Source organism: Oryx dammah, unplaced genomic scaffold, assembly GCF_014754425.2.
Source record: "Oryx dammah isolate SB20612 unplaced genomic scaffold, SCBI_Odam_1.1 HiC_scaffold_7, whole genome shotgun sequence".
NCBI classification, from domain to species: domain Eukaryota; kingdom Metazoa; phylum Chordata; class Mammalia; order Artiodactyla; family Bovidae; genus Oryx; species Oryx dammah.
The window spans coordinates 13,869,661-13,886,179 of record NW_024070191.1 but is presented as its reverse complement, the minus strand read 5'-3'; positions in this window follow the sequence as shown (position 1 = coordinate 13,886,179).

The window sequence follows — 16,519 nt, the reverse complement described above, 5'->3', positions numbered from 1 at the left end:
CCCAGCAGGACAAACCCTCCTGCTGGAAGGCAGGGTAAATTTGCCTGCATCGCTCAATCGTGTCATGCGCAATCCCTAATTAAATTTACTTATTTGTGTTTCCAGTTTTTGTTTTTTTTTTTCTCCAAGCAAGCACAAGGCTTGGCTTGCCATCTGCCTACTCTTGCTTTTGAAAAGCTCAGTCATGTGATGAACCCTACGTATTAATGAAGATACTCATTAAATAAAGTAATAAATATTTAGAATATTCATCTCTGCTGAACTTTCCTACATTAGCATCAAAATGTGTAGAAGGATAAAAAGGCATGAGAATTCCAGATAGGGTTTTAATCCTAAAGCATAGAAAAACCAAATTAAGTGTATCCCCAAGGCACATTTCTCTTGCCTGAGCAAAAACATAATCTCAGTCCTTAAGAATTAAACCTGACATTTCCTTTGATTTAATTAGATGCAACAAAGGAACAAAGCCACATTTAAATGAATGCCTTTTTTTTTTTTTTTGCAAATTATCCGCAATATTTTCCCTATCTTTGGGTGGCTTGCCGAGCCTTTTACAGTGTTCTGGCCTGCATCATCTCTGAATTTCTCAGCAATCTTGTGAGGAAAGCAAGTGACAAAAGTGACCATCATTTTGCAGGTGAGGAACTGAGGCTCCAAGAGGTCTCAGGGCTGAGAACCGGCAGTGGCACTCTGCACCAGAAATAAGGATTTAATCTCTGCTGCTTTCCTGCTTTCCAGAAGGCACTGAGGGTGTTTGTTAGCACAGTACACAACCAATACTTGTGTGTGAGTGCCTGGGTGAAAGTATGGAGATGAAAGGTGGTTGCAAGGTTAGAAAAGAAAGGGAATATGGACAAAAGAGGGCTAAGAATTACTAGAGAAGTTATGCCAAATGTGGCTCAGGGCAATAAAATCAGCCCCATGTGCCGAAGGCTGAAAATAGGAAACGAGAGGCTATAATATGTGCTACAGGCCTCCCTGGTGGCTCAGCAGTAAAGAAGCTGCCTGCCAATGCAGGAAGCTTGAGTTCAGTTCCTGGGTGGGGAAGAACTCCTGGAAAAGGAAATGGGGACCCACTCCAGTATTCTTGCCTGGGGAATCCCATGGACAGAGAAGCCCTCGGCTATAGTTTATGGGGTTGCAAAAGAGTTGGACACGACTGAGCGACTAAACAACAACAGTATGTGCTACACTTCATGATTTCTCCAAAGAGGGTCCATGAGAATTCTTGGTTGGCACCCTAGCTGGTCAGTATGTTGTAGCCACACGTTCCGGCAAACAAACTCACTCAGAAGGACAATGCAGATAGTGGAGTGCAGTTTATTACACTGGCAGGGTCAAGGCAGAGTCTCCTCTTAGCCAAGGACTCCGACCGGTTTTTGTGAAAACCTTACATACCCTAAGTGTACGTGCTCAAACCCACCTCCCCAGATTCTCTGAAACTAGTCTGAACAAAGGAAAAGAAAGATACAATCAAAGTTAACCCATGATTCATATGCCTTAAGCCTAGGTAGTTAACAGTGGACAATTATCAATAGGCCTGTGGTCATACCCCAATAAGCATAATAGAAATTATGATTCTATTTGGTTACACGGATAATTAGTGTATTCTTTTAGGCAACAGAGAGTCTAGGTACGAGCCCTGGGGCTGTTCCATGGGGAGGGGGGTTCTGGTTTTCCAGTTGTTATGTCGTTTCCATAGATACTCGGCATAGATCTCAAAGTCCACAATCCAGCCCAAGATGGAGTCCTGCTTTCAAGATGGAGCCTGTTCTGTCTGTTTCCTCCTTTAAGTAGGCTTTGCTTTTGGCAGATATTGTAGTCAGTTCAGAGAGTAACAAGAAGACACTCACGATTTCGGGATTAAATGAGGAAGTACCAAAAGATAATGAGTGAAATCAGTAAATTATTGACTAAGGAGATAGAGATGCCCTAGGCTAATCAATGCCGTTATATGAGGACATCTGTACCAACTTATCTGAGGCTGGACATAATAGGTGTTATTAACCTAGAGGAATAGGAATCAATTGTGCTTGCTTTATCTCAGAGAAGGCGATGGCACCTCACTCCAGTACTCTTGCCTGGAAAATCCCATGGACAGAGGAGCTTGGTAGGCTGCAGTCCATGGGGTTGCGAAGAGTCGGACACCACTGAGCGACTTCCCTTTCACTTTTCACTGTCATACATTAGAGAAGGAAATGGCAACCCACTCCAGTGTTCTTGCCTGGAGAATCCCAGGGACGGGGGAGCCTGGTGGGCTGCCGTCTATGGGGTTGCACAGAGTCGGACATGACTGAAGCGACTTAGCAGCAGCAGTGCTTGCTTTATCTAGGGAAGGATGACTGCTAACAGGAGGGGCAAGGCTGAACACCACCCTCTCAAGGAAGGAGCTGGATGGCAGGAATTCAGCAGTGGGGGCGGGGGCTGGGCGTGGTATTTAGAGGGAAGAAGTAACTGGCAGGCACTGAAATCCTCTATGTATTATGTGACAGGCTGCTTCATCAGGTGTTCTGGAGCCTGGGAACCTCCGCCCTCTAATTTCATGATCATCACACAGCCTCTAAGGGACCTGGAAAATTAGAAGGAGCTGCTGAGATTGGGGTAAGGAGACCGAAAGATCTATCCTTCCTTATTAGGTAATAAACTAGCATTCTGCTTTAGATCTCAGGTCTTCGGGGAGAGTTGATGTGAGTCTGTCCTGGATACAACCAATTCTGGGGCTTCTGCATCAGCAAAACAGAACCCTGATCTTTGAATGCGATGAGCATACCAAGGCTCTTTGTCCATTTTGACCATCCCTTCTGGAGGAAGCCAGTCTTGTTGGATCACAGCTCTGCTGATCTGCCGCGATGACAGTGCACATGGTGATTTTTTTCATTTTGTATCCATGAATAATTTCCTTGCAGCATGACAACAGTTTTCTGGTTCAAGGGCAATTGCAGCCAAATACCTGAACTAGAGAGAATAAGGGTTCTTGCCTTGGTGTTACCACTAACCACTTCTTTGATATTTCAAACTATTTAATTGTAGTCAAGGTTTCCTCATCTATTGATTCAAGGGAGTTCAGTATATGATCTTTGTAATTTGCCCAAGGCCACTACACTGATCAGTGACGATTGAGCATTTACCCAGTTACACGTCTCCTACTTGACTTCTCTTCTGTGTAAATCTGGGAGCAGAGCACAGGTTGGCAAGGGCAGGGAGTGTCCCAGGGGAATAGTGAGATCGCTCAAAGTGGATTTCCCTTCTCCATAACTAGCTGGAATCAGGTGAGATTACGCACAGACTTTTGTTATCTACATGAAGGCCTAATAGATCAAGAACCATTTCAGCTACAACCCAACCTCCCAACCTTCTTCATCTCACTGGAAACATATAGAGAATGACAATGATGGAAAGTCATGTTTGTCTATTGCATGCTGGGGAAAATACTGTACTTGGTCACCCCAAGGATGACGGATTCATCCATTCCAGCCCCCCTGTCATTCATTTGGCCAAATACACTGGCTGGAATGCTATGTTACAAGCCCTCTCTAACCAGGGTGGTACAAGGAATAAAACTAAATAAAACAATGAATGAAATAGACCAAGTTATCTTCTCTTCTTGGAATCTCTCTCACCCCAAACTGGAAATACAGGTCACAGCCTCCTTCTGTCTCTCTTTGTATAATGATGGTTTATTGTACAAGGGCTGCAGGTAGCAGAGAATGTGCTTCTTTGGTTTGGTGTCCTTCTTTAAAGGAAGGCCACATTCTATTCTTTTGGCTTATACAGTATTGCTTAATTTGTCGTTGCTTACTTCTAATTTATCATGACTATTTCCTGAGGCTGGAAGTCTGAGATCAAGCTTTTGGCAGGGATGGTTTCTTCAGAGGCTTCTCTGGCTTGCAGGCAGCTGCCTTCTTGCTATGTGTTCAGATGATCATCTCTTAGTGGGTGCACCTGTTGGTGTCTTGCATCCTAATCGCCTCTTATAAAGACACCAGACATTAGATTAGGGCCCACTCTGATTATTCTAAATTAGTTACCTCTTTAAAAGTCCTATCTCCAAATTCAGTCACATTCCAAGGGAGTGAGGTTCAGGACTTCGACCTGTGAATTCGGAGTGGCGCTCAATCCAGCCTGTAGTGTTTTCTGCAGTACAATAGAAATGCTACATGCTCTGTTTTCTTCTTGGAAATCCACAGTCTATTTGTATATAAAATATTATACAAAGTCTTGAAAAATATTCAGTATTAATCTTTCACCCACCCCACTGTTTCATACATTTTAAAATCAAGGATCCTAAACTGTCTTTTGTCTCATATAGATTGGCTGGTAATATTGAACAACTGGACAGTGATCCTATCTGCCAACTGGTGCCAACAGCGAGGCCAGGAAGATGCATGAGAGATGGAGGAAAGCAGTACAGACTAGAACTCGGGGCCATTTCTCATCAGCACCCATCCTGCTCTCTCCCCATCTCCAAGTTTTAAACTTTGAAGGTGCTCGCTGAGTTGCTGTAAATGGATGCTGAGAAATGGTTTTGTAAGTGTACAAGAGGGTTGGCCTTTGCAACGTTGAGTTGCCTCTTCCACCTGTACCCAAGGAATCTTCCAGATCCTAGGGGCCTGGAGCCTCCTGGCTCACCTCAAACTGCCAGCCAGGGCAAGTGGCCTTTCACCCAGCCCCGCCTCTGCTCTCTTCTTTGTCTTCTTGTTTGTTGCAGGTGAGGAAAGGAGCAGTGGCTCTGCTCCCTTCCTCACCTGGATGCCACTGGGGCATGACAGGCAGCTGGGCAAGCATCCATCCAAGGAAGCTGACAGCTAGTCTGAGTGGGTTGGGGATGGGTGAGAAAGGTTACCCCTGTGCAAGGTCAGTGTGTTTTGCGAGATAGTGGAGGAAAGTGCTCCTGCCATGCCCCAGTGCCAGAGTGTCAGCCAGCTAGCTGTGTGTACCACCTGCTCAGACCTTCCTGGCCCATACCCACTTTCTGCTTCCCACTCTTATCTTTCCAGCCTAATCTCTCCGTTCAGCCAGAGTTCTTTCTCTGGGCCCCACGTCCCTTTCTGAATAAGTCCTGTGGCTTTGGCCTTGCATGAATTATCTGAGTCAGACCCCAGACTCACTCCAGTCTTCAGCCAAGCAAGGACCCTCCCTGTTCCCTTGGCATCTGTGGCAGCAGATGGTTCTTTCTGTTCTTGTGGTTCTCTCATGGTGAAGCATCTCCAGGTACCCCAGGTAGAATCTGTCAGCTTTTCATATCAGAGCTGGACCAGAAAGAAGGCTGAGCACTGAAGAACTGATGCTTTTGAACTGTAGTGCTGGAGAAGGCTCTTGAGAGTCCCTTGGACAGTAAGATCAAACCAGTCAATCCTAAAGGAAATCAACCCTGAATATTCATTGGAAGGACTGATGCTGAAGCTGAAGCTCCAATACTTTGGCCACCTGATTCGAAGAGCCAACTCATTTGAAAAGACCCTGATGCTGGGAAAGATTGAGGGCAGGAGGAGAAGGAAATGACAGAGGATGAGATGGCTGGAGGGCATCACTGACTCAATGGACATGAGTTTGAGCAAACTCCAGAAAATAGTGAAGGACAGGGAAGCCTGGCGTGCTGCAGTCCATGGCGTTGCAGAGAGTTGGACATGACTGAGCAAATGAACAACATATCAGCTTGGTGAGGTGATTTTAGAAGTGTGTGTCTACACAGTGACTGACCTGGAAGGTTAACACAGCATTGACAGCTTCCCTCTGAAGAGGGCACCATGGAAGTCACTTTACATGCAGATTTCTGCTCCTCACAATAGCCCTGAATGGTAGAATCCCAATTTTACAGCAGAAACACCACCCCCTCCCCCGGAGAGTAGCTTCTCATAGCTAGAAAGTGTCAGAATACCCTCTTGGGCCCCCATCTCCCAACTTCAGGGCCAGGGCTCTCAAAACCAGCCTTAACAGACATCAGTTCAGTTCAGTCATTCAGTCATGTCTGACTCTTTGTGACCCCATGGACTGCAGCATGCCAGGCCTCCCTGTCCATCACCAACTCCCGGGGCTTACTCAAATTCATGTCCATTGAGTCGGTGATGCCATCCAACCATCTCATCCTCTGTCATCCCCTTCTCCTCCTGCCTTCAATATTTTTCAGCATCAGGGTCTTAACAGACATAGATTTATGTTAAAACAACTCTGATCTACATTTCTGTCTTTGTGCCAGTACCATACTGTCTTGATGACTTTGGCTTTGTAGTAGAGCCTGAAGTCAGGCAGATTGATTCCTCTAGTCCACTCTTCTTCCTCAAGATTGCTTTGGCTATTCAAAGTTTTTGTATTTCCATACAAACTGTGAAATTATTTGTTCTAGCTCTGTGAAAAATACCATTGGTAGCTTTATAGGGATTACATTGAATCTATAGATTGCTTTGGGTATTATACTCATTTTCACTATATTGATTCTTCCAATCCATGAACACGGTATATTTCTCCATCTATTAGTGTCCTCTTTGATTTCCTTCACCAGTGTTTTATAGTTTTTTTTATATATAGGTCTTTTGTTTCTTTAGGTAGATATATTCCTAAGTATTTTATTCTTTTTGTTGCAATGGTGAATGGAATTGTTTCCTTAATTTCTCTATTTTCTCATTATTAGTGTATAGGAATGCAAGGGATTTCTGTGTGTTGATTTAATACCCTGCAACTTTACTATATTCATTGATTAGCTCTAGTAATTTTCCAGTGGAGTCTTTAGGGTTTTCTATGTAGAGGATCATGTCATCTGCAAAGACAGAAATATAGATCAATGGAACAAAATAGAAAGCCCAGAGATAAATCCACACGCCTATGGACACCTTATCTTTGACAAAGGAGCCAAGAATATACAATGGAGAAAAGACAATCTCTTTAACAAGTGCTGCTGGGCAAACTGGTCAACCACTTGTAAAAGAATGAAACTAGAACACTTTCTAACACCATACACAAAAATAAACTCAAAATGGATTAAAGATCTAAATGTAAGACCAGAAACTATGAAACTCCTAGAGGAGAACATAGGCAAAACACTCTCTGACATAAATCACAGCAGGATCCTCTATGATCCACCTCCCAGAATATTGGAAATAAAAGCAAAAATAAACAAATGGGACCTAATTAAAATTAAAATCTTCTGCACAACAAAGGAAACTATAAGCAAGGTGAAAAGACAGCCTTTGGAATGGGAGAAAATAATAGCAAATGAAGCAACTGACAAAGAATTAATCTCAAAAATATACAAGCAACTCCTACAGCTCAATTCCAGAAAAATAAACGACCCAATCAAAAAATGGGCCAAAGAACTAAACAGACATTTCTCCAAAGAAGACATACAGATGGCTAACAAACACATGAAAAGATGCTCAACATCACTCATTATCAGAGAAATGCAAATCAAAACCACAATGAGGTACCATTTCATGCCAGTCAGAATGGCTGCTATCCAAAAGTTTACAAGCCATAAATGCTGGAGAGGGTGTGGAGAAAAGGGAATCCTCTTACACTGTTGGTGGGAATGCAAACTAGTACAGCCACTAAGGAGAACAGTGTGGACATTCCTTAAAAAACTGGAAGTAGAACTGCCTTATGACCCAGCAATCCCACTGCTGGGCATACACACCGAGGAAACCAGAATTGAAAGAGACACGTGTACCCCAATGTTCATTGCAGCACTGTTTATAATAGTCAGGACATGGAAGCAACCTAGATGTCCATCAGCAGACAAACAGATAAGAAAGCTGTGGTACATATACACAGTGGAGTATACTCAGCCATTAAAAGAATACATCTGAATCAGTTCTAATGAGGTGGATGAAACTGGAGCCTATTATACAGAGTGAAGTAAGCCAGAAAGAAAAACACCAATACAGTATAATAACACATATATATATGGAATTTAGAAAGATGATAATGATAACCCTGTATGTGAGACAGCAAAAGAGACACAGATGTATAGAACATTCTTTTGGACTCCATGGGAGAGGGCGAGGGTGGGATGATTTGGGAGAATAGCAATGAAACATGTATATTATCATATAAGAAATGAATCGCCAGTCCAGGTTCGATGCATAAGACAGGGTGCTCAGGGTTAGTGCACTGTGATGACCCAGAGGGATGGGATGGGGAGGGAGGTGGGAGGGGGGTTCAGGATGGGGAACACCCATGTACACCCATGGCTGATTCATGTCAATGTATGGGAAAACCACTGCAATATTGTAAAGTAATTAGCCTCCAATTAAAATAAATAAATTTATATTTTAAAAAAACAACATCAGCTCTGAGCCGAGCATTGACCTCACTCTTGGTGGACTCACTGCATTTCCCTCTAAATTTCAGTTCAAAATCCCCCCACAGCCTCTGTCGGAATGCTCCCCTTGGAGTCCAGTGCTCTCAGTTACACAAAATCCATTCCTAACCAAGCCTCACTCGCTGAATTGTTTGGGGAAACACTTTGTTTCTAAACGAAGACTGCCACTTAAACGTGAGTGGAAATACTGAGGCTTTTCTCTCCCTGGCCGGCTGTGATCTGTTCCTTCTTTTTCAGAATCTCCCTTTCTCATTGTTGCCTCTGATAGACTTCCCCCTGCATCCCACACGATGTATTTGCATTTTAAGCCGGCATCCCTTAAAGTCTCACACACATCTTCTCTTTTCATATTTTTAAGAACAAAAATAATACACCTAAGGATGATCCAGTTTAAAAAAGAAAAAAAAAAGGATGTATCAATTTAACTAAGTAGGCTTCATTGTGGGGCTGTCACAGGGGTGTGTATTAGGTAGACTTTGGTGTTCTCAGCTTCATGGACTTAAGAGACAATGAATGAAGGCTTTATAGTCCTGTAAGTCATAGTTTACCAGGCAGATAAGGTAGACAAGTTGGTAACAGTAGTTCATAGAAGAGGATCCGGCTCTGAGTGGGCGAGTGACTGTCCGTGGTCCTGCAGCTGTTGTGGAGAGAACAGGCCTTCTGGTTGAAAAGGTGTGCGCTTTGACTCCTCCTCACACTAAGTTCCCGCCCCTTTTATCCAGAGAGTGGCAGACTGCTCCCGTGGACCAGAGCGATGCAATGAAGAATGCCTCACCCCCTTTCCTGTGTTCACAAGTTACACCAGAAATTCTGGGCAGTGCTTGCTGTTTTGCCAGCTGTGATCTGACAGAGCCATGGCAGGAATGACTCCAGGGAGGGTCTCTGAAGCCTCCTCTGTTGCCTGGAGCCTGGGAGATGGAGCTCACAGTCCCTTCCTCCCACTCCCTAGGCTCTTGGTGTATAGGTGGGGAGCATCCTTCACACTGACTGCAGGAGGAATGGCCAGGTCCTTAAGCATCAAGCCTGGTCTCCAGAAAACTTCTCATTTCATTGCTGCTGCTGGATGGAAAAGAAGGAAACTTCAACCCAGTCTCTCTCCAGGGATGCTCATATAGGTTAGAGATGTCTGCCAGGTTCCTCTGTCCATGGGATTTCTCAGGCAAGAATACTGGAGTAGGTAGCCATTTTCTCCTCCAGGGGACCTTCCTGACGCAGGGATGGAACCCAGGTCTCCCATATTGTGCGAAGATTCTTTACCATCTGAGCCATCAGGGAGGCCCACATGGGTGAGGGTGGCTGTGTTCCAATAAAGCCTCATTTAAAGACACAGAGAACTGAATTGCCTATTTTCACATGTTGCAATATTCTTCTTTTGACTTTTTTTGCAACCATTTTAAAAAGCTGGCTTAAAACTCAACTTTCAGAAAACTGAGATCATGGCATCCGGTCCCATCACTTCATGGCAAATATATGGGGAAACAATGGAAACAATGACAGACTTTGTTTTCTTGGGCTCCAAAATCACCTCAGATGGTTACTGAAGCCACGAAATTAAAAGACGCTTGGCCCATGGAAGAAAAGCTATGAAAACCTAGACAGCATATTAAAAAGCTGAGACATTACTTTGCCAACAAAGGTCCATCTAGTCAAAGCTATGGTTTTTTCAGTAGTCCTGTATGGATGTGAGACTTGGACCATAAAGAAGGTTGAGTGCTAAAAAATGGATGGTTTTGAACTGTGGTTTTGGAGATTCTTGAGAGTCCCTTGGACTGCAAGATCAAACCAGTCCTAAAGGAAATTAATCCTAAATATTAATTGGAAGGATTGATGCTGAAACTGAAGCTCCAATACTTTGGCCACCTGATGAGAAGAGCTGACTCACTGGGAAAGACTCTGATCCTGGGAAAGATCGAAGGCGAGAGAAGTAGGGGACGACAGAAGACGAGACAGTCGGATGGCATCACTGATTCAAAGGATGTGAGTTTGAGCAGCTCTGGGAGATGGTGAAGGACAGGGAGGTCTGACATGCTGCAGACCATGGGGTTGCAAGGAGTTGGACACAACTGAACGACTGAACAACAAAAAACGTATTAATAAAAGCCATTCTCAGCTGAGGGGCTGTACAAAAACAGGTTCCCTGGCTTTTGCCTGTGGGCTGTCGTTTGCTCAGTTGTGTCTAACTCTTTGTGACCCCGTGGACTGTAGCCCACCAGGCTCCTCTGTCCATGGGATTCCAGGCAAGAATACTGGAGTGGATTGCCATTTCCTTCTCCAGGGGATCTTCCCAATCCAGGAATCGAACCTGCGTCTCCTCCATTGGCAGGTGAGTTCTTTACCTGCTGAACCATCGGAGGAACCCATCATTTGCTGACCCCTGAGCTAAAACATGGTGAGCAAATGGGGGAGAGAGTGATCTCAGATGGGGTGAGAGAGACAGAGAGAGGTGGGTGTGGACCAGACCCCATGCAGGCATTTTGTAGGCCATGGAAGTGAGTGGATTTTATTCTAATTGTTCTGGGGAATGCCTGAGGCACGTTAGGCAGGAGTGTGATGTGATATATTTTAAATTTATTTATTTATTTTTAATTTTTACTTTACAATTATGTATTGGTTTTGGCATAGATTGACATGAATCCACCACAGGTGTACATGCGTTAACACTTCGGTGCATCTGAGTCCAGAGCGAACCTTCAGGAAACAAAGCAGACAGCAAAGAGGTGACAAAATATCGGAATGGGAATGAGAACCCCAACCTCAGAGGAAGTGATGTATTAGGGAGGTAGGGTGTTTAAGCAGAGCATCTAGTCCATACTGTATACCCAGTAAATGCTCCTTCCCTACACTTCCCTTCCTTTGGTGATAAAAAGCCTGGGAGTATTGGTTTGGTCCAAATCTCTCATCACTCTCAGAAAAATGATTCATTCTACTAAAAACAGGTCAGATATTATCATTAAAAGTGGATGAGTGGGACTTCCCTGACAGTCCAGCAGGTAGGATTTCACCTTCCAATGCAGGGGGTGTGAGCTCAATCCTTGGTTGAAGAGCTAATAACCTAGATACTTCACAACCAACAAACCAAAACATAAAACAGAAGCAATATTGCAATAAACCTTCAATAAAGACTTGAGAAATGGTCCACATTCAAAAAAAAAAAAAAACCCAACCCTAAAAAAAGTTGAGTGGACTCACGCTCAAATTTTTTTTATGACTCTCTGATATATGTGTAGGTATGTTCATATTTTTATTGAGCCACATGAAACAGCTAAAATTTTTCTACCAATTAAGGTTTATCAAGATCACTGGCCTTACTGATGAAAATGGCCTTACTATGAAAACACATTTAGTTTCAATCTATTTAATTGTCCTCATTAAAAGTATTAATGTATAAATCAAACCATTATCCTGGTGGCCTTGAAGTTACACAGTGATGTATGTCAACTGTTTCTCAATAAAACTGGGGAAAATGTATCCAAAAGGTTTTAAAAATTTATCCTTAGGTACAGAGGAAAAAAAAACGTACTTGATCATTTTGCTAGAATTAACAACTAGCCTTTCTTTATGTGCCATTCTGTGTTCTCCCAATCTCTGGATCTGACCTGGCATTGTATTGGCATAAAAAGGTACAAAACACTAAAGTCAGGAATTTGCCTGATATTGGAAAATTATCAACTTGGAAAAGAAGATGAATCACCCTGAACTCCATATGGGACAACATAAGACTGTGAGGTTGAGATGAAGGATGATAAAACTCTAACCAATCCAGAGTCTGTGTGTGAAGCAGATAGTTGTAGAGTTAGTGATTTTATACCCATTTCACTTTATGTACTTAGAAAGGTAGAGGTAGTTGATCATAGTTATATATGCAGCAAAGTGTACATGTGACCATAGCTTCTGGCCTGGAAAAGTGCTGGGGAGAATCCTTCCTTGTCTCTTCCAGTTTCTGGTGGCTTCAAGTCAGTTTTCAAGACTTTTGTCTTTGTTTATATTTTCTTTCAATCTTTTTTTTTTTTTAATCTCTGTGCTTCACTATGGATAGATTGTATTGGTATCATTTCATATTCCCTGGCCTTTTGTGCCTAATCTACTGCTATTCCTATCCAGTGAATTTATTTAAATAAACTTTTGTTTGAGAAGTCTTGATTTACAGAAAAATTATAAAAATAGTGCAGAGTTTCTATATACTCTTACCCAATTTCCGCTATTGCTAACATTTTATGTTATCGTGATACATTTATTAGAGCTCATGAACCAACATAATAGCATTATGATACTATTAACTAAAGTTGATACTTTATTCAGATTTTCTTAGTTTTTATCAATGTCTTTTTTCTTATCTAGTATGCCACCTTACATGTAGTTATCCTGCCTCCTTAGGCATCTCTAGGTTGTGACAGTTTCTGTACTATTTGTTTTGGATGACTTTGAGAATTTTGAGCTTTGCAGAATGTCCCTCAGTTTGGGTTGGGGTGACGTTTTCATCATGGTTAGATGGAGCGTATTACTTTTTTTTATTGTTGCCGTAACAAATTACTACAAACTTAGTGGCTTAAACCACACAACACAAATTTATTACTTACAGTTCTGTAGGTCAGAAGTCTGACGTGAGTCTCACTGGGACAAAATTAGTCACCTGGGCTATATTTCTTTCCAGAAATTCTTGGGGATACTGTGTCCTTGCCTTTTCCAGTCTCTAGAAGCCATCTATCAATACAGTCCCTTGGCCAGTGGTCCATTCCTGGAGCAACAAACAGTGACTCTCTCCGACACTTCCATCTCTGACCCTGCTACCACTGTCACTTCTCGTCTCTGGCGACAGAGCAGTAAAAGTTCTCCACTTTTAAGAACTCTTATGATTAGATTGGGTTCACCCAGATAATCCAGGATAATCTCTGCATCTCAAGGTCCCTATCCTTAATCTCATCTGCAAAGTCTCTTTTCCCATAAGGGTTCTTGCCTAGAGAATCCCATGAACAGAGGAGCCTGGCAGGCTACAGTCGATGGGCTTCCAAGAGTCAGACACAGCTTAGCAACTAAACCATCACAGTACATTCTGGGGTTAGAATGTGGACATTTGCGGGGGGGGGGCACTATTCTGCCTACTGCATTGGAGTTATGGGTTTTTGAGACAAAGGCCACTGAGTCATTGTCATTATATCATATTGAAGGTTCATGCTATCAACACGATTTATCACTGATGACGTTAACTTTGATCACTTGGGTGAGGTACTTGGTCAGGTTTCTCCATTATAAAGTTACCTTTGCCTCTATTTCCATACTGTTCTCTTTGGAAAGAATTCATTACATGTGTCCTGCACTTAAGGGATGAGAGTTATGTTGCTCAGCTGGTAAAGAATCCACCTGCAATGCGGGAGACCTGGGTTTGATCCCTGGGTTGGGAAGATTTCCTGGAGAAGGAAAAGGCTACCCACTCCAGTGTTCTGGCTTGGAGAATTCCATGGATTGTATAGTCCATGGAGTTGCAAAGAGTCAGATACGACTAAGCAACTTTCACTTTCACTTTTTATGCTCACCTTACTGTCTGGAAGAAGAGAGGTCGATAAACTGCTTGGGAACTGGATGAGGGTGCAGAACCGGGGTAGGGGGTGGGGCGGGTTCAATTTAATCCTGCTAGCCCCTGCCCAGATTTTCCCATTCCTGTGCTTTTCTGGGTTCTGTATGGAAAATTAGCTCACTTCTCATAGACATTCCTCCCCCACCCTTTGCAGACACTGAGGTTTGACCTTCCTTCTCTCTGACTCTTTGATATTCCTCTTTTGAAATCCTGTCTCCATATACCAAGAGCACAGACATCTCCAGTTTCTGAATGATGGGTATCAATTTCTGTTACCTGTTTTCCTTGATGTTTCTTGGTCAATTTTGAGAGAAAGGGGTTGAGTGGGTATGTCTTTACTCTGTTCTTCTGAAACCAGCGTCTCCCATATTTTTGTAGCAGAAAACAGGACTCACCACATGGGGTGGATTCTTATAATTCCTTTATTTTTGTTTCATAAAAGCCTAAACTTGGAGATAAATTTTAATCTACTGGCTAATAGGAAGAAATAAACTATACAGAAAAGGGTTAAAGGTCATCAAACATCTGGATAAAATACTAGTTTGGTGCACAGGTGTTTTGCCTACATGACCACAAGCTAAAAACATCTGGATGTTAGATTTTTTTCCTTCTTTAGTTTTCACCAGCTGTCTGGTATCATGGAATGGTCAAGGCCATGTAATTAAAATAACTTGTGAATAGAATGCTGAGTTAATAACTTGAGGCTACTCCTCTATATGCGGCTTCCCAGATGACACTAGTCGTAAAGAACTCACCTGCCAATGTAGGAGACATAAGAGATGCAGGTTCAATTCCTGGGTCAGGAAGATCCCCTGAAGGAGGGCATGGCAACCCATTCTGCTATACTTGCCTGGAGAATCACAGGGATGGAGGACCCTGGTGGGCTACAGTCCTTGGGGTCGCAAAGAGTTGGATACAACTAAAGCGACTGAGCACAGACTTTTCTATACATCCTGAATGTGGCCAAGGGCAGGTCCACAGTATTCCATCTGCCCGTCCAGTGACACATGCCGGAACCTCAGAGCGTTCAAGGAATTCATGTCTGCAGGCACTAATCTGGTGACTGTCTTCCCTTTCATTCCCATGGAATCAAAGTGTCGCAAGGAAATAGTTCTCAACCTATAGTTTTAGAGGCTGAAGAGCTGCCTCAGAGATCTTATTAAATGCACATATTTCTTCCACATGTTGGATGTGAGTGTTTCTATTCCCCTCTACTCCCATATCTAATTTTTAATAGAAAACAAACTAGTTTCTTAACTCTAGAAATACATTTGATATATAATTCAACAAAATCCCTCTGGCTTAAACACCGAATTGGCTGGGACTGTAGGACCAGAGGAGTTTGTTAGACAGGTGTTCCGTGTGGGACCAGAGGACATTTTAAACTCTGAAAGCTCCTGGCAAGAAATTTTAAGGTTAACGACTCAGTATGACACACTCACAGATGAATTTATTTTTAATTACTCATTGTGAACCTGTTCTTTAAGGAACAGCTCAAATTCCACCATCAGTGGAAGCCCGAGCCCTTCCTCTGGTATCCTTGCTGTGCTTCCTTGTTTACCACGTGGAACCGTTTCTTTTTGTGCTTGACTGATGACGTGCCATACTGACGCAATGGACGCCTATCACTCAGTGAATTATCCTTCAGAAGAGGTACAGAGAAAACTGGACTAACGTCCCTGCTTTTCCTGAGGCCACTGAACTGATGTCATGGAGGCACAAGCACTGTTTTGAGCAGGAACACACATTTTGTCAAAGGGTATTCAGTGGACCAGACTCCACCAGCTGCTGGCGTCCTTCTGGTGGGCGCATCCGGCCTGCCCGGGGCGGGGAGGGGGACGCCATCTTGGTTCTGTACGGTGACGTAGGAGAATTCCTCAGGGGGACCAGAGAAGCCTCAACAAGACGAGGGTCAAGCTGGCATGAGAGCCATGGCCTTTAGTCCCATAGTTTTTCACTTTAGGAAACTCCGGCTCTCCTTTTAGGCTGTGGGGATCTGAGGCCTTTCCCTCAGGGAGGGTAGGATGCTTTAGGGAAGGGAAATGTCAGCCTGCTTAGGTCTCTCCGTTGTGGTTCTGTGGGGTGGCTCTGGGTTAAAGCAGTCTTGCCAGAAGGGCCCTGAAGTGAGGTAGACTAGTGGACCCTCAAGAAGTCTATTTATAATTGATTATCAAGGGCAGTTTCTCTCTCTATCACACACACACACATAATACCAAATAAAACAGAAATCAGAAGTCAATATAATTTTTTAAATATTTTTAAATTTTACCTTATAATAATAATTTTGGCTGCACCCTGCAGCAGGTGGGATTGTAGTTCTCTGATCAGGGATCAAATCCACACTGGCTGGATTAGAAGGTGGAATCTTAACCACTGGACCACCAGAGAAGCCCCTCAAAGGGACTTTAATCTTTCTCTTTAATCTGCTCTGTATTTCCAAATTTTCATTTTAAGATTATCATCTTTTTCCTCAATACAAAAATAAAGGAAAAAATGAGTAGCCCACTTGTCCTTAAGGTTACCAACATTAACAGCTTTGTATCTACATCTTTACCCTTTTAAATTCAAACTTTTTGTGGAGGGGTCCACTGATGTCTTTTGGGCTTCCCTGGAGACTCAGTAAATAATCCTCC